This window comes from Salmo salar, unplaced genomic scaffold, assembly GCF_965601325.2.
Source record: "Salmo salar unplaced genomic scaffold, fSalSal1 ptg000293l, whole genome shotgun sequence".
Lineage (NCBI taxonomy): Eukaryota > Metazoa > Chordata > Actinopteri > Salmoniformes > Salmonidae > Salmo > Salmo salar.
The window spans coordinates 3647501-3656445 of NW_027675346.1; positions in this window are offsets into that span (position 1 = coordinate 3647501).

Genomic DNA, 8945 nt, shown 5'->3' on the forward strand with positions numbered 1-8945 from the left:
TGGGTATGGAGGTCCCTATACCCTTTAAAAGTATTTAAAACAGTTATAAAATTTCACCCCTGGTAACCCAAATGCTACGGACACGTCCCCACCAAAACATAGAATATTTTCTGAAGATTTTTTGAAAAGCTATATAATTCCCTCTTGCTGTATCTCATTGAGTTGGGCCCTTAGGATGGTGCTCTAAGGGTGGGTATGGAGGTCCCTATACCCTCTATAAGTATTTAAAACCGTTTTTCAAAAATGGTTGTGGTAACCCAAAAACATAGTGCAATTTCTGAGAAGAAAAACATAGCCGATTTTCTGAGAAGAAAAACATAGAATATTTTCTGAAGATTTTTTCAAACTTCCATAAATCAGCCAGGCCGGCCCCCATTGACTTGGGCCCGTAGTAGGGTGCTGTCAGGGTGGGTATGGAGGTCCCTATACCCTTTAAAAGTATTTAAAACAGTTATAAAATTTCACCCCTGGTAACCCAAATGCTACGGACACGTCCCCACCAAAACATAGAATATTTTCTGAGAAGAAAAAACATAGCCGATTTTCTGAGAAGAAAAACATAGAATATTTTCAGAGGATTTTTAAAAACTTCCATAAAACACTCATTCTTCATCCCACTGACATGGGACAGCAGTGGGGTGCTGAAACAGGTGTCCTGGGGGTGGTGATGGCCTTTAAAAGTAATTTAGAGCCTTTTAAAAATGTCACCCCTGGTAAGCCAAATGCTACGGACACGTCCCCACCAAAACATAGTGCAATTTCTGAGAAGAAAAAACATAGAATATTTTCAGAGGATTTTTAAAAACTTCCATAAAACACTCATTCTTCATCCCACTGACTTGGGACCACAGTGGGGTGCTGAAACAGGTGTCCTGGGGGTGGTGATGGCCTTTAAAAGTATTTAAAACAGTTGTAAAATTTCACCCCTGGTAACCCAAATGCTACGGACACGTCCCCACCAAAACATAGTGCAATTTCTGAGAAGAAAAAACATAGCCGATTTTCTGACAAGAAAAAACATAGTCATTTTTCTGAAGATTTTTTGAAAAGCTATATAATTCCCTCTTGCTGTATCTCATTGAGTTGGGCCCTTAGGATGGTGCTCTAAGGGTGGGTATGGAGGTCCCTATACCCTCTATAAGTATTTAAAACCGTTTTTCAAAAATGGTTGTGGTAACCCAAATAACACCAGGTGCCAGTTCTGAGAAGAAAAACATAGCCGCAATTTCTGAGAAGAAAAACATAGAATATTTTCTGAAGATTTTTTCAAACTTCCATAAATCAGCCAGGCCGGCCCCCATTGACTTGGGCCCGTAGTAGGGTGCTGTCAGGGTGGGTATGGAGGTCCCTATACCCTTTAAAAGTATTTAAAACAGTTATAAAATTTCACCCCTGGTAACCCAAATGCTACGGACACGTCCCCACCAAAACATAGAATATTTTCTGAAGATTTTTTGAAAAGCTATATAATTCCCTCTTGCTGTATCTCATTGAGTTGGGCCCTTAGGATGGTGCTCTAAGGGTGGGTATGGAGGTCCCTATACCCTCTATAAGTATTTAAAACCGTTTTTCAAAAATGGTTGTGGTAACCCAAAAACATAGTGCAATTTCTGAGAAGAAAAACATAGCCGATTTTCTGAGAAGAAAAACATAGAATATTTTCTGAAGATTTTTTCAAACTTCCATAAATCAGCCAGGCCGGCCCCCATTGACTTGGGCCCGTAGTAGGGTGCTGTCAGGGTGGGTATGGAGGTCCCTATACCCTTTAAAAGTATTTAAAACAGTTATAAAATTTCACCCCTGGTAACCCAAATGCTACGGACACGTCCCCACCAAAACATAGAATATTTTCTGAGAAGAAAAAACATAGCCGATTTTCTGAGAAGAAAAACATAGAATATTTTCAGAGGATTTTTAAAAACTTCCATAAAACACTCATTCTTCATCCCACTGACATGGGACAGCAGTGGGGTGCTGAAACAGGTGTCCTGGGGGTGGTGATGGCCTTTAAAAGTAATTTAGAGCCTTTTAAAAATGTCACCCCTGGTAAGCCAAATGCTACGGACACGTCCCCACCAAAACATAGTGCAATTTCTGAGAAGAAAAAACATAGAATATTTTCAGAGGATTTTTAAAAACTTCCATAAAACACTCATTCTTCATCCCACTGACTTGGGACCACAGTGGGGTGCTGAAACAGGTGTCCTGGGGGTGGTGATGGCCTTTAAAAGTATTTAAAACAGTTGTAAAATTTCACCCCTGGTAACCCAAATGCTACGGACACGTCCCCACCAAAACATAGTGCAATTTCTGAGAAGAAAAAACATAGCCGATTTTCTGACAAGAAAAAACATAGTCATTTTTCTGAAGATTTTTTGAAAAGCTATATAATTCCCTCTTGCTGTATCTCATTGAGTTGGGCCCTTAGGATGGTGCTCTAAGGGTGGGTATGGAGGTCCCTATACCCTCTATAAGTATTTAAAACCGTTTTTCAAAAATGGTTGTGGTAAGCCAGAATAAAACCAGGTGCCAGTTTGGACTTAGTGCAATTTCTGAGAAGAAAAACATAGAATATTTTCTGAAGATTTTTTCAAACTTCCATAAATCAGCCAGGCCGGCCCCCATTGACTTGGGCCCGTAGTAGGGTGCTGTCAGGGTGGGTATGGAGGTCCCTATACCCTTTAAAAGTATTTAAAACAGTTATAAAATTTCACCCCTGGTAACCCAAATGCTACGGACACGTCCCCACCAAAACATAGAATATTTTCTGAAGATTTTTTGAAAAGCTATATAATTCCCTCTTGCTGTATCTCATTGAGTTGGGCCCTTAGGATGGTGCTCTAAGGGTGGGTATGGAGGTCCCTATACCCTCTATAAGTATTTAAAACCGTTTTTCAAAAATGGTTGTGGTAACCCAAAAACATAGTGCAATTTCTGAGAAGAAAAACATAGCCGATTTTCTGAGAAGAAAAACATAGAATATTTTCTGAAGATTTTTTCAAACTTCCATAAATCAGCCAGGCCGGCCCCCATTGACTTGGGCCCGTAGTAGGGTGCTGTCAGGGTGGGTATGGAGGTCCCTATACCCTTTAAAAGTATTTAAAACAGTTATAAAATTTCACCCCTGGTAACCCAAATGCTACGGACACGTCCCCACCAAAACATAGAATATTTTCTGAAGATTTTTTGAAAAGCTATATAATTCCCTCTTGCTGTATCTCATTGAGTTGGGCCCTTAGGATGGTGCTCTAAGGGTGGGTATGGAGGTCCCTATACCCTCTATAAGTATTTAAAACCGTTTTTCAAAAATGGTTGTGGTAACCCAAAAACATAGTGCAATTTCTGAGAAGAAAAACATAGCCGATTTTCTGAGAAGAAAAACATAGAATATTTTCTGAAGATTTTTTCAAACTTCCATAAATCAGCCAGGCCGGCCCCCATTGACTTGGGCCCGTAGTAGGGTGCTGTCAGGGTGGGTATGGAGGTCCCTATACCCTTTAAAAGTATTTAAAACAGTTATAAAATTTCACCCCTGGTAACCCAAATGCTACGGACACGTCCCCACCAAAACATAGAATATTTTCTGAAGATTTTTTGAAAAGCTATATAATTCCCTCTTGCTGTATCTCATTGAGTTGGGCCCTTAGGATGGTGCTCTAAGGGTGGGTATGGAGGTCCCTATACCCTCTATAAGTATTTAAAACCGTTTTTCAAAAATGGTTGTGGTAACCCAAAAACATAGTGCAATTTCTGAGAAGAAAAACATAGCCGATTTTCTGAGAAGAAAAACATAGAATATTTTCTGAAGATTTTTTCAAACTTCCATAAATCAGCCAGGCCGGCCCCCATTGACTTGGGCCCGTAGTAGGGTGCTGTCAGGGTGGGTATGGAGGTCCCTATACCCTTTAAAAGTATTTAAAACAGTTATAAAATTTCACCCCTGGTAACCCAAATGCTACGGACACGTCCCCACCAAAACATAGAATATTTTCTGAAGATTTTTTGAAAAGCTATATAATTCCCTCTTGCTGTATCTCATTGAGTTGGGCCCTTAGGATGGTGCTCTAAGGGTGGGTATGGAGGTCCCTATACCCTCTATAAGTATTTAAAACCGTTTTTCAAAAATGGTTGTGGTAACCCAAAAACATCAGTGCAATTTCTGAGAAGAAAAACATAGCCGCATTTTCTGAGAAGAAAAACATAGAATATTTTCTGAAGATTTTTTCAAACTTCCATAAATCAGCCAGGCCGGCCCCCATTGACTTGGGCCCGTAGTAGGGTGCTGTCAGGGTGGGTATGGAGGTCCCTATACCCTTTAAAAGTATTTAAAACAGTTATAAAATTTCACCCCTGGTAACCCAAATGCTACGGACACGTCCCCACCAAAACATAGAATATTTTCTGAAGATTTTTTGAAAAGCTATATAATTCCCTCTTGCTGTATCTCATTGAGTTGGGCCCTTAGGATGGTGCTCTAAGGGTGGGTATGGAGGTCCCTATACCCTCTATAAGTATTTAAAACCGTTTTTCAAAAATGGTTGTGGTAACCCAAAAACATAGTGCAATTTCTGAGAAGAAAAACATAGCCGATTTTCTGAGAAGAAAAACATAGAATATTTTCTGAAGATTTTTTCAAACTTCCATAAATCAGCCAGGCCGGCCCCCATTGACTTGGGCCCGTAGTAGGGTGCTGTCAGGGTGGGTATGGAGGTCCCTATACCCTTTAAAAGTATTTAAAACAGTTATAAAATTTCACCCCTGGTAACCCAAATGCTACGGACACGTCCCCACCAAAACATAGAATATTTTCTGAGAAGAAAAAACATAGCCGATTTTCTGAGAAGAAAAACATAGAATATTTTCAGAGGATTTTTAAAAACTTCCATAAAACACTCATTCTTCATCCCACTGACATGGGACAGCAGTGGGGTGCTGAAACAGGTGTCCTGGGGGTGGTGATGGCCTTTAAAAGTAATTTAGAGCCTTTTAAAAATGTCACCCCTGGTAAGCCAAATGCTACGGACACGTCCCCACCAAAACATAGTGCAATTTCTGAGAAGAAAAAACATAGAATATTTTCAGAGGATTTTTAAAAACTTCCATAAAACACTCATTCTTCATCCCACTGACTTGGGACCACAGTGGGGTGCTGAAACAGGTGTCCTGGGGGTGGTGATGGCCTTTAAAAGTATTTAAAACAGTTGTAAAATTTCACCCCTGGTAACCCAAATGCTACGGACACGTCCCCACCAAAACATAGTGCAATTTCTGAGAAGAAAAAACATAGCCGATTTTCTGACAAGAAAAAACATAGTCATTTTTCTGAAGATTTTTTGAAAAGCTATATAATTCCCTCTTGCTGTATCTCATTGAGTTGGGCCCTTAGGATGGTGCTCTAAGGGTGGGTATGGAGGTCCCTATACCCTCTATAAGTATTTAAAACCGTTTTTCAAAAATGGTTGTGGTAAGCCAGAATAAAACCAGGTGCCAGTTTGGACTTAGTGCAATTTCTGAGAAGAAAAACATAGAATATTTTCTGAAGATTTTTTCAAACTTCCATAAATCAGCCAGGCCGGCCCCCATTGACTTGGGCCCGTAGTAGGGTGCTGTCAGGGTGGGTATGGAGGTCCCTATACCCTTTAAAAGTATTTAAAACAGTTATAAAATTTCACCCCTGGTAACCCAAATGCTACGGACACGTCCCCACCAAAACATAGAATATTTTCTGAAGATTTTTTGAAAAGCTATATAATTCCCTCTTGCTGTATCTCATTGAGTTGGGCCCTTAGGATGGTGCTCTAAGGGTGGGTATGGAGGTCCCTATACCCTCTATAAGTATTTAAAACCGTTTTTCAAAAATGGTTGTGGTAACCCAAAAACATAGTGCAATTTCTGAGAAGAAAAACATAGCCGATTTTCTGAGAAGAAAAACATAGAATATTTTCTGAAGATTTTTTCAAACTTCCATAAATCAGCCAGGCCGGCCCCCATTGACTTGGGCCCGTAGTAGGGTGCTGTCAGGGTGGGTATGGAGGTCCCTATACCCTTTAAAAGTATTTAAAACAGTTATAAAATTTCACCCCTGGTAACCCAAATGCTACGGACACGTCCCCACCAAAACATAGAATATTTTCTGAAGATTTTTTGAAAAGCTATATAATTCCCTCTTGCTGTATCTCATTGAGTTGGGCCCTTAGGATGGTGCTCTAAGGGTGGGTATGGAGGTCCCTATACCCTCTATAAGTATTTAAAACCGTTTTTCAAAAATGGTTGTGGTAACCCAAAAACATAGTGCAATTTCTGAGAAGAAAAACATAGCCGATTTTCTGAGAAGAAAAACATAGAATATTTTCTGAAGATTTTTTCAAACTTCCATAAATCAGCCAGGCCGGCCCCCATTGACTTGGGCCCGTAGTAGGGTGCTGTCAGGGTGGGTATGGAGGTCCCTATACCCTTTAAAAGTATTTAAAACAGTTATAAAATTTCACCCCTGGTAACCCAAATGCTACGGACACGTCCCCACCAAAACATAGAATATTTTCTGAGAAGAAAAAACATAGCCGATTTTCTGAGAAGAAAAACATAGAATATTTTCAGAGGATTTTTAAAAACTTCCATAAAACACTCATTCTTCATCCCACTGACATGGGACAGCAGTGGGGTGCTGAAACAGGTGTCCTGGGGGTGGTGATGGCCTTTAAAAGTAATTTAGAGCCTTTTAAAAATGTCACCCCTGGTAAGCCAAATGCTACGGACACGTCCCCACCAAAACATAGTGCAATTTCTGAGAAGAAAAAACATAGAATATTTTCAGAGGATTTTTAAAAACTTCCATAAAACACTCATTCTTCATCCCACTGACTTGGGACCACAGTGGGGTGCTGAAACAGGTGTCCTGGGGGTGGTGATGGCCTTTAAAAGTATTTAAAACAGTTGTAAAATTTCACCCCTGGTAACCCAAATGCTACGGACACGTCCCCACCAAAACATAGTGCAATTTCTGAGAAGAAAAAACATAGCCGATTTTCTGACAAGAAAAAACATAGTCATTTTTCTGAAGATTTTTTGAAAAGCTATATAATTCCCTCTTGCTGTATCTCATTGAGTTGGGCCCTTAGGATGGTGCTCTAAGGGTGGGTATGGAGGTCCCTATACCCTCTATAAGTATTTAAAACCGTTTTTCAAAAATGGTTGTGGTAAGCCAGAATAAAACCAGGTGCCAGTTTGGACTTAGTGCAATTTCTGAGAAGAAAAACATAGAATATTTTCTGAAGATTTTTTCAAACTTCCATAAATCAGCCAGGCCGGCCCCCATTGACTTGGGCCCGTAGTAGGGTGCTGTCAGGGTGGGTATGGAGGTCCCTATACCCTTTAAAAGTATTTAAAACAGTTATAAAATTTCACCCCTGGTAACCCAAATGCTACGGACACGTCCCCACCAAAACATAGAATATTTTCTGAAGATTTTTTGAAAAGCTATATAATTCCCTCTTGCTGTATCTCATTGAGTTGGGCCCTTAGGATGGTGCTCTAAGGGTGGGTATGGAGGTCCCTATACCCTCTATAAGTATTTAAAACCGTTTTTCAAAAATGGTTGTGGTAACCCAAAAACATAGTGCAATTTCTGAGAAGAAAAACATAGCCGATTTTCTGAGAAGAAAAACATAGAATATTTTCTGAAGATTTTTTCAAACTTCCATAAATCAGCCAGGCCGGCCCCCATTGACTTGGGCCCGTAGTAGGGTGCTGTCAGGGTGGGTATGGAGGTCCCTATACCCTTTAAAAGTATTTAAAACAGTTATAAAATTTCACCCCTGGTAACCCAAATGCTACGGACACGTCCCCACCAAAACATAGAATATTTTCTGAGAAGAAAAAACATAGCCGATTTTCTGAGAAGAAAAACATAGAATATTTTCAGAGGATTTTTAAAAACTTCCATAAAACACTCATTCTTCATCCCACTGACATGGGACAGCAGTGGGGTGCTGAAACAGGTGTCCTGGGGGTGGTGATGGCCTTTAAAAGTAATTTAGAGCCTTTTAAAAATGTCACCCCTGGTAAGCCAAATGCTACGGACACGTCCCCACCAAAACATAGTGCAATTTCTGAGAAGAAAAAACATAGAATATTTTCAGAGGATTTTTAAAAACTTCCATAAAACACTCATTCTTCATCCCACTGACTTGGGACCACAGTGGGGTGCTGAAACAGGTGTCCTGGGGGTGGTGATGGCCTTTAAAAGTATTTAAAACAGTTGTAAAATTTCACCCCTGGTAACCCAAATGCTACGGACACGTCCCCACCAAAACATAGTGCAATTTCTGAGAAGAAAAAACATAGCCGATTTTCTGACAAGAAAAAACATAGTCATTTTTCTGAAGATTTTTTGAAAAGCTATATAATTCCCTCTTGCTGTATCTCATTGAGTTGGGCCCTTAGGATGGTGCTCTAAGGGTGGGTATGGAGGTCCCTATACCCTCTATAAGTATTTAAAACCGTTTTTCAAAAATGGTTGTGGTAAGCCAGAATAAAACCAGGTGCCAGTTTGGACTTAGTGCAATTTCTGAGAAGAAAAACATAGAATATTTTCTGAAGATTTTTTCAAACTTCCATAAATCAGCCAGGCCGGCCCCCATTGACTTGGGCCCGTAGTAGGGTGCTGTCAGGGTGGGTATGGAGGTCCCTATACCCTTTAAAAGTATTTAAAACAGTTATAAAATTTCACCCCTGGTAACCCAAATGCTACGGACACGTCCCCACCAAAACATAGAATATTTTCTGAAGATTTTTTGAAAAGCTATATAATTCCCTCTTGCTGTATCTCATTGAGTTGGGCCCTTAGGATGGTGCTCTAAGGGTGGGTATGGAGGTCCCTATACCCTCTATAAGTATTTAAAACCGTTTTTCAAAAATGGTTGTGGTAACCCAAAAACATAGTGCAA